Source organism: Hippoglossus stenolepis, chromosome 21 (assembly GCF_022539355.2).
Source record: "Hippoglossus stenolepis isolate QCI-W04-F060 chromosome 21, HSTE1.2, whole genome shotgun sequence".
Classification (NCBI taxonomy): domain Eukaryota; kingdom Metazoa; phylum Chordata; class Actinopteri; order Pleuronectiformes; family Pleuronectidae; genus Hippoglossus; species Hippoglossus stenolepis.
In genome coordinates, this window is record NC_061503.1 from 6,393,529 (window position 1) to 6,410,656 (window position 17,128).

The window sequence follows — 17,128 nt, forward strand, 5'->3', positions numbered from 1 at the left end:
GTCGACCACAGCTCACTGAAGCTCGAGCAACAACCATCGTGCCCCAGGACGGAATCTGAGGGGCTCCTCACCAACGTGCTGGGCATCAAACTGATTCTGAGAATATATAGAGCCCAGTTTACTAAAATGTAACGTAGAAAAAATAATGAGGTGAGTCTTTCAAGGTCTCAGCGGTTCAATCAATGGAGACTTTTGAAATATTTAACTTGCAATAAATATAAATAAATTAACATACTGGTTCATTGCCATTCATTAATGGTCATTTTAGTATAACTTGTTGGTCTTTCTCAGATATAAGACCCATACAAATTTTCCATTACAACTTTTAACTGTTAGGGTGCCATGTATTTATGAGTTCATGCAATGCAACTTTATTTACGACTATGTGAACATGACAGCCACTGCATGTATGAGGTTTTCTTGTGAAAACTGTTGCCCAGTATTTTAAAACCTGGGGCCAGAAATATGATGTTGCCCATAGAATACCCTGAAATCCTACTTTATACATCATTAATAAAACTGGGTATTCATGCCTAAGCCAATAGCGCCACCTGCTGTCCAACTGAGAGGCTCTGCATCCACTGATTTGCATGTAAAAGCAGAGTTAGTGATGAGCAGATAATCTGAAGCAGACAGGACAGGCAGAAGTTATGCAGACTTCAGTCTCCAGCCTGCTGGAGACCTGGCAATGCAACGTTGAGGTTTTGGCACCAAGCAAAGTATAAGTGAATTGTCAGGGTGGGTGTGGATGTGATGAGTATCGAACACAGAGTGAAATAAGCCTTTTTCATAAAAGACTTTACGACATGTCTCAGTAGGAAAAGCGGTTGTTTGAAGACAACAGTAAAAATGTGTCGGCCTTGAGCCGCTTGTCACATTTGTATCTGGACAAATGAAGTGTTAGTAAATCTTGCAGAGGTCCACACTCCAGAATCAGGCTCCACATTCATTTACAACATCTGATTTTGAAAACATGGTCAAGTAGTTTTCTTCAGTGAGTTCATATGATAAACAAGCTAAGTTACACACTCTTTTTATTTTTGTCCATATATTCATGTTCCACAAAAAAATTGGTACAAACCATTAAAGCGTGTGTGTGTGTAAAAGTGTGGGCTGAAGTGATAGCGTATTACTCTTGCTCTCTATTCACAGGTTAGTCAGTAAAAACAGAAAACAGGCATAAAAAAACAAAAAATACAATATTTTGTATTTTTGCAAATATAAGAATATTTACATTTCACTTTTGTATTTATTCATTACTTTATTTTGAAAAATGTTTGGAACTTGTAAGATTTGCTACATGTCTTTAGTTACTCATCATATTTGTTCCAAACATTTACCCCTTTAACGGATACACATGTACTTATTTATATTTGTCCTTAATCTTATTTCCATTAACTTAATCTGTTTACCTTCAGTTCAAATAGGCTCTTTTTAAATTCAAACTAATGTTGATTACTGTGTGGAAATTTATACGCTTTAAACGTCATTTGTTCACTATTTAACTTAAGTAAAGCAGAACATTTACTTAATAAAATGGATTGTAGTTGGTTCACAGTGACCAGATTGATTGACAATTCTTCTGTAATATGACAAATTGACGTGTGTTTATTTAAAATGTATTTCCCATACTTCCAATTCAATTTAACTTTATTTGCATAGCACCAAATCATAACACAAATTATATCAGTCCCACTTTGGCCCAGACTGAAATATCTCAACATTTACTGAATTGATTTGCAGGAAATTTAGTGCAGATATTCATGGTCCTAAGAGGAAAGATCCCATGTATTTGAAAGATTCCTTGATATTTCCTGTACTGAGGTTACCATTTGTTTCAACTGGAATGTCCCCACAAGTATTGAATAGACTGCCATGAAGTGTAGGACACATATCAATAAATTCTTAAGGCATTTGTGATACCTTGACATTTCATCTCTAAACAGAATCAAACTAATATCCAAGACTTTAGTTTATGAACAATTACCCTCGAAACTGTTCTTGTTGTGAATACATCGGAAACGGAGATTCACCTGCTGCGTTCTTCAGATGTGAAAAACAAACTTCCTGACCCAATTGACCAGACATTTTCTGGAGATTATGTCTGAAAATTGGTTTTATTCTACTACACTTGTATTAATAAATCCACAGGCTATTTGACAGATCGTAACACTCCAGCCATATGTGACGGGCTGTGGTCCGCCCCTGAGCTGTTGTGTGAGGCTCTGCGCACATCCACGTCAGAGGGCTTCCCTTTAAGTCTATCTGTGATCAGCACATGGTCAGTGTAAACATTGGAGGACATCCCACAACGCCCAGCTGTGTCATACACGTCCACGTGCCAAGAAGTCACACACGTATACACACAAAATACCCCACACATACAGTACACACATGTGCAACACAAACAGTACTTGTGTCAAGAGAAGGAACTCGGTTACTGGTGTTCAGTTGGACGAAGTAACAGCTTCCACAGCATCTCCTCCCCTGAGGTTTAGCACTGAACATAAAGAAAGCTTCACCACCCAAAAGGAAAACACTGAGCATAGTAATAGGCAGGTAGGATGAACACAGCGTTTTCCAAGTTCCCTCTGCACCGTAGATTGTTTATAAAAAAGCTCTGCACACAAACAATAAAGTATACTCTATTTTAGTAGAGGACTCACCAGTGACGAGGAATAATTCTGAAGTAGGTGCAGAGCATAAACAATGTGCAAGCTAACAGTCCATTCCAATCAGGCAGGTTTAGAACTGCATTAATAATAATAGAGATAAAAGAACAATTTAAATCAGGAATATGCCTTTTGAAAGATAATTCATTCCAGAGCCTTTTGGCCCCGATGCTCTTTCTGTCCTTCTCGTTCTCAGCCCAGATTCAAGAGGTGACAGCAGACCCCTGCCTGAAGATCACAAGCTGCACAGAGGTCAATAAGGAATTAAAATATCAGCGATAAAGTCTTGGGCCAGATCATGAAGAGCCTTAAAAGTATAGGCTACATCCATACTACTGCGTTTTAGTTTGAAAACTGCATTTTCGCAATTGCTCACGCACACTGGGCAATGTGCCTGAAATTCAGTGGTTGGTGGCAGAATCGTTGCAGATTGTTCGGATAGCATCTTGTCTACTAGGCATGTAAGTTGTTGGATCATTGTAAAATGCAGAATTTTACTGCACCACAGCTGTTCGCAAAGACAACAGGGTCAGCAACCCTAGATTATCCATGTTCTGCTCTGGACTGGTAGCTGAGGCTCGTGCTGGTTGTTTTCTTACGGAAGGGGGTCATGTGATTGGAGCCTGGCGAATGCGAAGGCTTTGCCGTGACAAAAAAGACCCAATCAGCAAGCGGTGTGAGAGTCTACATCATCGCTTCATTGTAAAAAAAAAAAAAAGCGTACCTGGTGCACAGAACGCCCTTTGACCCCTCCGAGAGCAACTTCGATTTCACACACTCCTGTTTCATTAAATCAATCATCATGTGATCTCCTGCTCCAGTTGTTTACAGTGTTTATGGCCATAATCTATCCTGTGGCTTATCTCACAGTGTAAACCATACAAGAGATGAGGGGTGGAGGGGGGGGGCCCATTCATTGTGGGGGCCTTAAAACCTGAGTAATGGCCCCTAAATGAGGGGATCATCATTCCTGTGTGATGGCACATGAATTTGATTAACAGCAGGGGGTGGGGGGGGGGCGACTTGGCCATTGATCAGCTTGATGATCTTGGGAATTTGATCCCTTTTGTTTGGAGCTGAATGAGTGAAGATGATCCCGGAGGAATAATAATAATAATAATAATAATAATAATAATAATAATAATAATAATAATAATAATAAACGGAGGAATAAACACGTCACGGGGGGTCACGGTGTTTACTCTGAGTCACTGTCCCAACAGTTCTGGAAGGAGCGAGGGGAGGAGAGACGCGGTGACGGGGGCACGGTGACCGGGGGGGGACTTGCGTTTCAGAGGGAACGTGCGCGTTAACTGCGGCTTTAGAGAAACGCGCTCTCGTGTGCGTCACGGCTTTGGGCTGTTCGTTTGCTCTCCCGCGACTGGGCCCGTGCTGATAACAGACAGCTGGGGCCCAGAAACACATGACATCATTATGGGATAACTTTGTTTGGTCGGTTATACAAACTGCTTTCACCCTAACCCATCGATACTCAAAGATACGGGCCAATCTTTAATATGTAGGATAGATAAAATACAATCCGTGCGATATTTCCGCGCACAGCATTTACTTCACTTTCTATTATTTATTCAGCAATGCAAACACCGTGAGGGGTTATTTGAAAGCGTCACTTTTTATAGTAGTCTCCATGGTGACTCCTGTCAGGGGGGGTTTATCACTTTTATAAATGATCTTCTAGCTTCCATATCTCTGCAAACATGCTTTCTGATAAAAGCCTGTTTGGTTATGAACAACACGGCCTCTCACCTCCTCTAACCTGGACATACAAATTAAGGGAAATTGCTCATGTATTTATTGCTACCTTTATGGCTCACTCTCGGGTCATTTTCACCTATCTTTTGTGTGTGTCCCCCCCCCCCCTCCTCATCATCAATCACGGCCCAATCATCTCCCAGTGTTAGATGAATACAGGGGGGCAGCCTGTCTTCAAATCCAACGCGGGGGTCGCACCCTTTATCACCCACCGTGCGCACACAGGTCCACTCTGTCTCTAAAAAAAATGCCAGCAGGAGCTCTGCGCGTCTGGCTGCTCGTCCTCGCCCTCCATCCCAGATGCGTCACCCAGCTCGCCATCCCGCAGCGGGGCAGGGGGTGGGCGGCTTCGGACGAGACGAAGAAGACGGTCAGCGAGCACCTGGACGCGCTGCTCCAGCTGAAGGAGTCGCTCCGGGGTCCGGCGGCGGCGGCCCCTCACAAGAAGGCCCCTCAGTTCATGTTGGATCTCTTTAACGCGGTGTCGGTCTCGGACGGGAGGCCAAAAAGCCAGAAGGAAATTCTGGAAGGAAACATTGTGCGGAGCTTTGTGGATAAAGGTGAGTGATAAACAAAACCTGGCCACTGGATGTTACGCCTGATTGTTTGTTTTGAACGGTTGTTTAGTGAGAAAAGTATTTTGGAAGATAAGTTTAAGTTTACACGCGTGCGTAAATGTCAACCAGGCGCGCAATTACGCACGGCTACGTATATTTAACAGTGAAATGTGGAGAATTTACTCTAAAATCCGATTATTTCATCGCTTGACTGTGTGTGTGCTGGATGTTTCCCCGCCTGCAGGTCATGCTGGAGAGAGGTTTCACTTCTTCAACCTGTCGTCTTTCGGCGAGAGAAGAGAATGATCAAGCGGAGTTTCGTTGGTTCAGGAAGAAACAGAAGTTTTACATGGGAAAGTCATACGGGCCTCATTTCTATAAGGTAAAGGCTTTAATTTGTGTATCATCGTGTTGAGTCCAAATGTGATCTTCCTGTAACATGGTGACTCATGTACCTCAAACATTTCACCTGCTGATGAGGTTTGAAAGTGACAGTGGTGTGTTCTGATTGTCCAGGTGGATCTGTACGAGGTGTTGGACAGCAGGGTGAAGCCTTGGAGAGGAAACCTCATCACCTCCAGACTGGTGCCTCTCTACACTCAGGGATGGGAGGTCTTCAACGTGACTCAAACAGTAATGGCCCCTTTATTTTGTTTTGTTTCACATATTTAAAATAATTGATCATTTATTTTTTGGGCATTTTTATGTTTTCCTGTCACCACTCCCATGTCTTAATTTGATTGGACCAAGACATCATTTGTTCACATGAAGTAATTATTTACTTTTAAAAATAAGTAACTAACTAACAATTGTTGAATCTTGCTCTGACTGACAGGTATCTAAGTGGATCCGTAACAGCCAGGAGAATAACGGCATCCTGATGGTGACCACCCTCCCCTCTGGGAACTGGATGGAGTCAGCGGTGGCCTCATCCAAGCAGAACGCAGAGCTGACGGAGGCAAACTCCTACCTGGTCATATTCTCAGACGATGTCAAGACAGGAGCGTTAAACCAGTCATACCTGGGTAAGAGGCAGGTGGCAGTGGTGTGTGAGTGTGTTAATATGAGCATACAAACATGAGAGGGGCGTTTATCTGTGTTTGCATTTGAATTTCAGTAGCTCAGCTGTTACAGAATCAGAGTGTGCAGGCTTTGAATCCAACTAAACGAGCTGACTGTACTGTCTCCATGATTCTATAACACATCGTTGTAAACAAGAAATATTAATACATAAATTGTATTTACTCAGTATATCATAAAACAAAACTCTAACATATTAATATGAATGTAGTATATGTATTTATGTATTAGAGGTGGGAATTGCAGGGTAACTTGCCATACGAAATGCGAAACATGGCGATAATATCACAATACAGCTAATGTGCAATGATTGATATATTGCAAGACAATCATATAGCGATACATCACGATATCTGTCTAACTGAAGAAGAATGCAAAATGCCCCTAAAGATGTAAAGTGCAGGATTTCTGTATCTATTCACTTCAATTTGGTGTCAGTTTCACAGACAGAAACAAAACAATGCTCAAAAAACACACTGTAACTTGTCAATATCCACATCCTTGTAAGTATAAAATGGCAAAAGTCCAAACTATATATATATATATATTAGTAAGTATTTAGTGCCAGCGTATCAATAATCGGATGTCATGAGTCAGGACGATGTTATTTCTCTTGTTGTACAGACTTAATTTAAGACTGTGGCATTTTGGTAGCAACAGTGATGTGGTTTTAGAAGCAAATTATTCTGCGCTATGAAAATTTCCCAAAATCCCAAAGTCGAAAAACCCTCTATTAATTCCACAGTTCAAACCCAATTAATGTATTTATTAGTGCAATTTAATTGTATTTATGTAATAATTCTCATGTCTGCTTCCATCTTATTTGTCTAATTACTCAATGTGTGTAATTTCAGTCGCAGGTAATAGCCTAATGTCTGTTTGTACCATAGTTATTTTTTTTTTTTTAATTTAGGCTTTAATACCTACATAGGAAACCACAGCATTCTGAATGACATGTGACATGTGGGCTGGATGCGAGTAAATTCTCCATCTACTGCACTTGTCATGTTTGACAACAAAGTCCATCTTGGATCTTACAATCTAACGTGATCGTCTTTCCTTCTCTTTCCACAGGACAAGCTCAACCTGCAGCAGCAGCACCTGAGCGCCGCGACCACCGCAGCAGAGCGCGGCCCGGCTCCTCGCCCCACGGCCACCCCCAGCCCTGCCAGCGGGTCCCCCTCTATGTTGACTTCGAGGAGATCGGCTGGTCGGGCTGGATCATCTCCCCGCGGGGTTACAACGCCTACCACTGCAAAGGCTCCTGTCCCTTCCCGCTGGGGGGCAGCCTCAAAGCGACCAACCACGCCACGGTGCGCTCCATCATGCACGCGCTCAAGCTCTCGGGCAACGAAGTGGGAGCGCCCTGCTGTGTGCCCGACAGACTCCAGTCCATCAGTTTGTTATACTTCGACGAAGAGGAGAACGTGGTTTTGAAGCAGTACGACGACATGGTGGCTTTGAGCTGCGGCTGTCACTGACTGGCTGTGCGCTCTTTGACATCAGGACAATGCTGGACGGGGAGGACGGTTGGCTTGAGTTGATTAAAACACTGTATTTTTGTGCATATGTTTAAATATTGTATTATTTTTTAGAAATAAAATTCCCCAACTATTGAGCAGCCTTTGTCTAGTTTAGTCTATGGATTCCATAACATTTACATTACAAAATTTACTTTAGTTGACAACAAACTGTTTTAATGATCCTCAGTTGAGATGGGAGGGGAGTTAATTCCAGTTTACCTGAGTCCCCATGTAACCACTTCAGTGTCTGGAACTGGTTGGACGCCTCTCAGGTCTGTGACTGTCCAGTGGTGCTGAGCCAACCATGACCTGTAGTCAATACAAAACATTAACCAGCTTTTTCTATGGAATTAGTTTCTTGAATGAGCTTGGGTGCATTTGTATTTGATAACATCTGTTGGACTGCATGTGACAAAACAATACTTGATCGTTTTATTAACTGTTGGCTCTTTAAAGTATGATCAAGTAGTGTAGTTTTCTGGTTTGTCAATCAATAGCCCAAACCCAAAATATGAAGTTCAAGAATATCACAGTAACCCAGTTGAATAATTTCCATAACTTTACATTTCAATATTTTGTTCCTCAACTCTGAATTCTTTGAACGGTATATTTGCTCAGTGTTAAATATTGTTTTCATCACTTTCAAAAGGCAGATTACGGACGTGTGAGTCATCAGCATTTTAATCTCACTGGATTCAAGAAGTTTACGAGGATGTAAACTAATTGGCAGTTTTAACAGAGATTAGTTATTGTGTTTAATGTTTTCAATCAGTTTTATGAACACCTATAGCAACTTGTCAACAGCCGCAGAGATGCTCTTGTGAAGTGTAACATACTGTACAAGCTGACTTGACCAGCAGATGTAGAATAGAGCTGTGGTTTTAACACTACTACAAACCATCTGTTGTCATTCTGCACAGAATAATTATACTCTCATAAATACGTAATTTTCAGTTAATCAAGGAGTTAACTACCTAACAGTAGTGGATATTAGCTTTCTCTGCAGGCCAAAAGTTAACACAATTGTATCATTAAAAGTTAGTAAATATAATGTTATTGTTAAAATAAACTTAATAATATAAATTTACAAAAATGTTAGATGTCAGTAACTGTCATAACCATAAAGCCACTATTTGGTGAGTGACAACAAAAGTAACCAATCAAAATTGTATTAGTAGTAACAATAGTAGTGAACATTTGTGAACATGTTGGGTTCCACTGCACATCAAGAGAATTATCCCCAAAAAAATTGGTTTTCTGTATTCGAAAGATACTTTAACCGCCAAGCGTAACAATCAAAACAGTTTTAGCAGTTTTATGTATTCTTCATTTCGACTGTCGTGCTTTAAATGATCAATGAGTGGAGTGAAATGAAGAACACTGGTACAATGGAAGTCTGTAAAAACAGTTGTTTTTTATTGGAATGGATCACAGACACAATACAGCCCTGCTTTGTTCTAGTTTAGAAAAATGCCAATGCAACAAACTCGCAAAACCAATTCTCCTTCATCTCCTCTGCTTATTAAAAAAAAGTTATTGATTTCAATAACGCCAGTTCAAGCATTTACACGGTATAAATGAACTCTGTGTTGTATCAGACATCTTCCACGGCAATTTCAACTTCAGCATGCAAAGAATCTGAACATTTAGTTGCGTGAAAACAATCAGTTAAAATCAGTAACAAATTAAAGGTTAGATTTTTAAAAACAATTATCTTTATTTCAGATATCTCTAACTTGAGTGACTGGAAACTGTCTGGTGGAAAAAGAATCTCAAGCAACAACCTTTGCAGGTAATAAAACAAAAGAAACGGCACAATACCTGAAAAGTAGTAAAGATCAAAACACCACTGTAGTTAAATATAACAAACTCAGCATTTACAATAAATATTCCACATTTACATTCAAGCTTTCCCTCTCTGTTTACACTTAAATACATGATGAACATGGATCATCCATGTCCATCATCTGTCTCGAAAATTGCACATTGTCTTTCACAAATCCTAAAACTCATATTCAAACGTCAGGATTCAACAGCAAGTCATCATTCACCCACAAATTCATAAATTGTTGTCAGTTTACAGTCAAGTCAAAAAAAATCCTCTTTATAAATATCGATAGAACTTCACAAAGCCCACACAGCTTTATTAAGAGAGTATAAGGTCGTAATATTATGAGATTTTACAAGAATGAAAGGGTTTTCTTTGCTGGTTGTATCCCCAAAAATGATTTATTCTCAAAACGTTATGACTTTTTTTCTAGCTAAAACACAACGTTATTCTTGTAATATTTCAAATTTGTTCTCAGTTTCAACTTCGTTCTCATAATATTACAACTTTATTCTCGAAATAGTTTTTCCTCAATATGGCCATTCTACTCAATCGTAGACAAACAGCATATTATGAATTTCAGAAAACACAGGGGCTTCATCACATTTAACATTCAACTGTCAAATGTCAAGAACTTGAGTAAAAGTTTACAAATTAATTCCTGGGATTCAATGAACACAACAATTTGATGAGAGAAAACAGCAAATGAGGAGGGTGGATTTTTCCTTTGGAACTTCAAGGCTTATCAGCTTGGACAGTCCAGCTCCTCAGTGCCCATGAACTCCCCTAATATGTGGTCATGTTGACCATAGACAGGCTCTAAATATGGATGTCCCTCCATACAGTGCACTTGCCTTGACCTTTCTAGGCGTCTCTGCTCAAATTCCTCTGGCTCTATAACAGCAGTTTGAATGATAGCTTTCTGAGCCATGGGGGAAAGAGGCACTGGCACAAAGCTGTGGTAAACAACCAGAGGTGGGGTCAAGACCTCCATGGGGGAAGCCTGGGGAATAGCACCCTCTGTTGGCTGGACTGGCAGCTGCACGTAGCTTCCTGTTTCGGGATCAAAGAAGGTTTTTGTCTTGACTTGTATGGGCATGCCGGCGAAAATACTGCCCGAGTCTGGATCCTGGAGGATCTTACGTTGGTCATAGGGAGCAGCTGTGCGACAATGGCGTGCTCGATGCTGGACTGGCGTGAAAGCTGGCTGGTGTGGCTCGACTGGCGGGACAGAGTTGGAGGGTGAGATGCTTCAGTGCTGTACGCATCAATGCTCTGACTCCTCCTCACTGGGTTGTCTCGGCTTGCCTTGTCTCTGGTTCGGCCTCTCTGCTGGATCCCATCCATGATGGATTTCTCAATGCGCTGCGTCCGTGGATCAAACCTCTCGTTCGCTGACATATCGGCACTAAGCCTGCGTTCCACTTTATCTCCCAGGTATCTATCAATGCTCTGCGACCGTTGGAATGGCCTGTCCGACATGGGGCTGACTTGAGCTTTGTACACAGGTACGTTACTGATGACCCTATCAGTGCTGTAATGTCTTTTGGACTTGTCTCGAATGTGTCTGTCGCTGCTGCGGCCTTGCCTTTCTGTTGCAACACTGGGTAGTGCTTCTTTGCTCTGCTTGTTGCTATCCGCCGACTTGTTGCTCCGTCTCGGAGTATTGGGGTTCATCTCTGTTTTGCCTTGATGGTGGCCTTCGCTGTTGTGGGCTCTGTTTTCATGGAGTAGTTGCTCACTTCCTTCACGGTTTGTTCTACCATGGTGATCCTCACTCTGATGGTGGTGCTTTCTCTCGATGCTCTTGCTATTCTTACTGCTGCTGCCACTTTTTTGCTCAGATTTGTCAGCCTTGTGTCTGTCTGCTCTGTGCTTGCTGCTGCTTTGAGATGACTTGTTGGGGGACTTCTGGGCTTCCTCCTTCTTGATTCTTCTATTCGTCAGCTTAATGGCTTTGAGAACAGCCTTGTCAGATTTGGGTAAGACAATGGGGGGTTTGGATAACCCAGTTTGGCTTTCATTTCCACTGTAGGTGGATCCGGAGCCTTCGCTGAGAACCTTGGACACATCACGCTCTCCTGGGACTCCTGCGCTCATTCCCATCTCAGCTGTGCTGGTTGTTACGCTCTCCACCCCCTCAGATGATGGACTCACTCCAGACAACCTGTCTTCCTCCTGTGGGACAGTGAGGAACTGTCCAAGTTGGGGTTTCTTTGGGATTTCATTTAGTAGATTTGAAGGTGAAAGCAGCAGAGGAGGCAAATGGTTGGTTACAATCTCTTTAGGTGCTAAGGTTTCTGCTGGAGGTAAGGTGGTATCACTGGTAGTGGTCTCATTAACCAGTGTGAGCTCTGGGTTTTCCTTTGCTTGATCTTCTCCCCTCTCTGAACCACCCAGACTACCTCCCAGTAACCAAGGCTGTAGTTTCTTCTTCGGCTTAATATTAAAAGTGTTGTCTTTGACTTTAAATAAAGACGGGGTTGCCAAAGTTGGTGAGAACGTGTTCGGGGGTGATGTTGGTGTCATTGGAGTTTTTTCATCATGAGTTAAACTTTCATCTGCAGTGATATTGTCTCTGTCCTTGCTGTCATCGTCGGGCACTTCTGGCTCTTTTTGAAGCGCTGCTATCGCTCGCTTCATAACCTCTGACTCACTTTCATGATCACTCAAAGAATAATACTCCACCTCAGTCCTGTCCAAATCGTGTTTCATGTTTTGTGGAACATTCTGCATTCCCTCCTCCACCTCTCCGATCAAGTTCTCCAGTGAGTGGTAAAGGTTGGACTCAGTCTCAGTGTTTCTGTGCAGTGCGCTATCTGCAGAGAAGTAAGAGGATTTTGAGGACAAGCTAGCTTGATCAGGTGGGCTCTGATTGACACTAACACCATTCACGAGTAGTAAAGGTGATATTATGTTTATGGGCGTTTCACTGACGGCCTCTGTATCTACATTTACTTCCTCAGTGTGTCTATATGTTTTGTCCGATTCCTCTTCTGCAGCTATATTCTTGTTTACTTTGTCATCTGGTGTGATTAGCAGATGGTCCGGTCTTAAAGGGGCCTTTCTCTTTACCTTGCATGCTTCCTGTGACTTTGCATTGCTGTTTTCAAAGGTGGTTTCCCCTTTGGCGCCCACTGTCTGTAAATCAGTCGGCTCGTTTTCATCTCCCTTGAACTTTGGTGACAAGTGCAAGCTATTTTCAGATTGTAGGTAATTTGAAGATGAGATGGGCTCACATTTAACTGCATGAGGAGCTTTGATGGATTTTGAATTTGCATTAATTACCAAATCCCACATGTCTTCATCAGAAAGTTGTTCATTTTGAATGGGCAGAGTTTCTTTTGTGAACTGGTCACTGTCTTCTTCTTGTTTTCCACAAACCTATCCTCATCTCATTCAAGTACACCTCACCGTTTTCATATTTCATGACTTCGTCCCAGGCATCCTCATCTACTGCATCATTTGAAATATGTATTTCCTTAGTAGTGCTGCCATCTCTTCTATTGCCTCCTTTTTTACTCCTCGGAGGAACAGGCGGAGCATCTAACTTTGTGCCTCCGATTTCATTACTCAGACTTTCACCACTGTCTTCAGACACCTGTCTCGCTACATGTCTGAAATCCACCACCTCTGATTCATAGCTAGGATTATCAGTTTGTTTATCAATAACATGTTTAGTTTTAAGGAGTGGGTCTAGCTCATTGCCAACCTTTTCCGTGACAGGTAGAACTTTCCTACCACCCAGTCTGTGAGTCTCACCATGTCTAGGCTCGGTTAGTGACAGAATCTGCCTCACGTGGTTGCGGTCTCTCAGATCGCATAACCTCTCCTTTAGATCTTTCTCATTTAATGCAGAAATGGGGTGGGCGGCTTCGGACGAGACGAAGAAGACGGTCAGCGAGCACCTGGACGCGCTGCTCCAGCTGAAGGAGTCGCTCCGGGGTCCGGCGGCGGCGGCCCCTCACAAGAAGGCCCCTCAGTTCATGTTGGATCTCTTTAACGCGGTGTCGGTCTCGGACGGGAGGCCAAAAGCCAGAAGGAAATTCTGGAAGGAAACATTGTGCGGGCTTTGGCGGATAAGGTGGTATTCAAGCAAAGAGCCTGGCCACTGGATGTTACGCCTGATTGTTGTTTGAACGGTTGTTTAGTGAGAAAAGTATTTTGGAAGATAAGTTTAAGTTTACACGCGTGCGTAAATGTCAACCAGGCGCGCAATTACGCACGGCTACGTATATTTAACAGTGAAATGTGGAGAATTTACTCTAAAATCCGATTATTTCATCGCTTGACTGTGTGTGTGCTGGATGTTTCCCCGCCTGCAGGTCATGCTGGAGAGAGGTTTCACTTCTTCAACCTGTCGTCTTTCGGCAGAGAAGAGAGAATGATCAAAGCGGAGTTTCGTTGGTTCAGGAAGAAACAGAAGTTTTACATGGGAAAGTCATACGGGCCTCATTTCTATAAGGTAAAGGCTTTAATTTGTGTATCATCGTGTTGAGTCCAAATGTGATCTTCCTGTAACATGGTGACTCATGTACCTCAAACATTTCACCTGCTGATGAGGTTTGAAAGTGACAGTGGTGTGTTCTGATTGTCCAGGTGGATCTGTACGAGGTGTTGGACAGCAGGGTGAAGCCTTGGAGAGGAAACCTCATCACCTCCAGACTGGTGCCTCTCTACACTCAGGGATGGGAGGTCTTCAACGTGACTCAAACAGTAATGGCCCCTTTATTTTGTTTTGTTTCACATATTTAAAATAATTGATCATTTATTTTTTGGGCATTTTTATGTTTTCCTGTCACCACTCCCATGTCTTAATTTGATTGGACCAAGACATCATTTGTTCACATGAAGTAATTATTTACTTTTAAAAATAAGTAACTAACTAACAATTGTTGAATCTTGCTCTGACTGACAGGTATCTAAGTGGATCCGTAACAGCCAGGAGAATAACGGCATCCTGATGGTGACCACCCTCCCCTCTGGGAACTGGATGGAGTCAGCGGTGGCCTCATCCAAGCAGAACGCAGAGCTGACGGAGGCAAACTCCTACCTGGTCATATTCTCAGACGATGTCAAGACAGGAGCGTTAAACCAGTCATACCTGGGTAAGAGGCAGGTGGCAGTGGTGTGTGAGTGTGTTAATATGAGCATACAAACATGAGAGGGGCGTTTATCTGTGTTTGCATTTGAATTTCAGTAGCTCAGCTGTTACAGAATCAGAGTGTGCAGGCTTTGAATCCAACTAAACGAGCTGACTGTACTGTCTCCATGATTCTATAACACATCGTTGTAAACAAGAAATATTAATACATAAATTGTATTTACTCAGTATATCATAAAACAAAACTCTAACATATTAATATGAATGTAGTATATGTATTTATGTATTAGAGGTGGGAATTGCAGGGTAACTTGCCATACGAAATGTGAAACATGGCGATAATATCACAATACAGCTAATGTGCAATGATTGATATATTGCAAGACAATCATATAGCGATACATCACGATATCTGTCTAACTGAAGAAGAATGCAAAATGCCCCTAAAGATGTAAAGTGCAGGATTTCTGTATCTATTCACTTCAATTTGGTGTCAGTTTCACAGACAGAAACAAAACAATGCTCAAAAAACACACTGTAACTTGTCAATATCCACATCCTTGTAAGTATAAAATGGCAAAAGTCCAAACTATATATATATATATATTAGTAAGTATTTAGTGCCAGCGTATCAATAATCGGATGTCATGAGTCAGGACGATGTTATTTCTCTTGTTGTACAGACTTAATTTAAGACTGTGGCATTTTGGTAGCAACAGTGATGTGGTTTTAGAAGCAAATTATTCTGCGCTATGAAAATTTCCCAAAATCCCAAAGTCGAAAAACCCTCTATTAATTCCACAGTTCAAACCCAATTAATGTATTTATTAGTGCAATTTAATTGTATTTATGTAATAATTCTCATGTCTGCTTCCATCTTATTTGTCTAATTACTCAATGTGTGTAATTTCAGTCGCAGGTAATAGCCTAATGTCTGTTTGTACCATAGTTTTTTTTTTTTTTTAATTTAGGCTTTAATACCTACATAGGAAACCACAGCATTCTGAATGACATGTATGACATGTATGAGCTGGATGCAGAGTAAATTTCTCCCATCTGCTGTGCACTTGTCTTGTGTTTGACAACAAAGTCCATCTTGGATCTTCAATCTAACGTGATCGTCTTTCCTTCTTTTTCCACAGGACAAGCTCAACCTGCAGCAGCAGCACCTGAGCGCCGCGACCACCGCAGCAGAACGCGACGAGCACCCCCCGGCTCCTCGCCCCACGGCCACCCCCAGCCCTGCCAGCGGGTCCCCCTCTATGTTGACCGGGAGTCGGCACAGGTGGGCTGGATCATCTCCCAGCGAGAGGTTGCAAGCGCCTACCACTGCAAAGGCTCTGTCCCTTCCCGTGAGGCAGCCTCCAGCGACCAACCACGCCACGGTGCGCTCCATCATGCACGCGCTCAAGCTCTCGGGCAACGAAGTGGGAGCGCCCTGCTGTGTGCCCGACAGACTCCAGTCCATCAGTTTGTTATACTTCGACGAAGAGGAGAACGTGGTTTTGAAGCAGTACGACGACATGGTGGCTTTGAGCTGCGGCTGTCACTGACTGGCTGTGCGCTCTTTGACATCAGGACAATGCTGGACGGGGAGGACGGTTGACTTGAGTTGATTAAAACACTGTATTTTTGTGCATATGTTTAAATATTGTATTATTTTTTAGAAATAAAATTCCCCAACTATTAAGCAGCCTTTGTCTAGTTTAGTCTATGGATTCCATAACATTTACATTACAAAATGTACTATTGACAACAAACTGTTTTAATGATCCTCAGTTGAGATGGGAGGGGAGTTAATTCAGTTTACACCTGGGTCCCCATGTAACCACTTCAGTGTCTGGAACTGGATTTGGACGCCTCTCAGGTCTGTGACTGTCAGTGGTGCTGAGCCAACCCATGACACTGTGATCAATACAAAACATTAACCAGCTTTTTCTATGGAATTAAGTTTCTTGAATGAGCTTGGGTGCATTTGTATTTGATAACATCTTATTTGGACTGCATGTGACAAAACAATACTTGATCGTTTTATTAACTGTTGGCTCTTTAAAGTATGATCAAGTAGTGTAGTTTTCTGGTTTTGTCAATCTAATAGCCCAAACCCCCAAAATATGAAGTTCTCAAGAATATCACAAGTAACCAGTTGAATAATTTCCATAACTTTACATTTCAATATTTTGTTCACATCAACTCTGAATTCTTTGAACGGTATATTTGCTCAGTGTTAAATATTGTTTTCATCACTTTCAAAAGGCAGATTAGAGAAGTGTGAGTCAACAGCATTTTAATCTCACTCGATTCAAGGAGCTAATGAGGATGTAAACTAATTGGCAGTTTTAACAGAGATTAGTTATTGTGTTTAATGTTTTCAATCAGTTTTATGAACACCTATAGCAACAGCTCAACAGCCATAAGAGATGCTCTTGTGAAATGTAACATACTGTACAAGCTGACTTGACCAGCAGATGGCAGAATAGAGCTGTAGTTTAACACTACAAACCATCTGTTGTCATTCTGCACAGAATAATTATACTCTCATAAATACGTAATTTTCAGTTAATCAAGGAGTTAACTACCTAACAGTAGTG

General features: G+C 41.9%; 2 pseudogenes; both read left to right on the top strand.

The window, feature by feature from the left end:
* The first annotated feature begins 4,692 nt into the window (after positions 1-4,692).
* On the top strand, positions 4,693-7,604 carry LOC118100581 (annotated as a pseudogene).
* A 5,561-nt stretch (positions 7,605-13,165) lies between these two features.
* Positions 13,166-16,205, top strand: LOC118100582 (annotated as a pseudogene).
* The last annotated feature ends 923 nt before the right edge of the window (positions 16,206-17,128 follow it).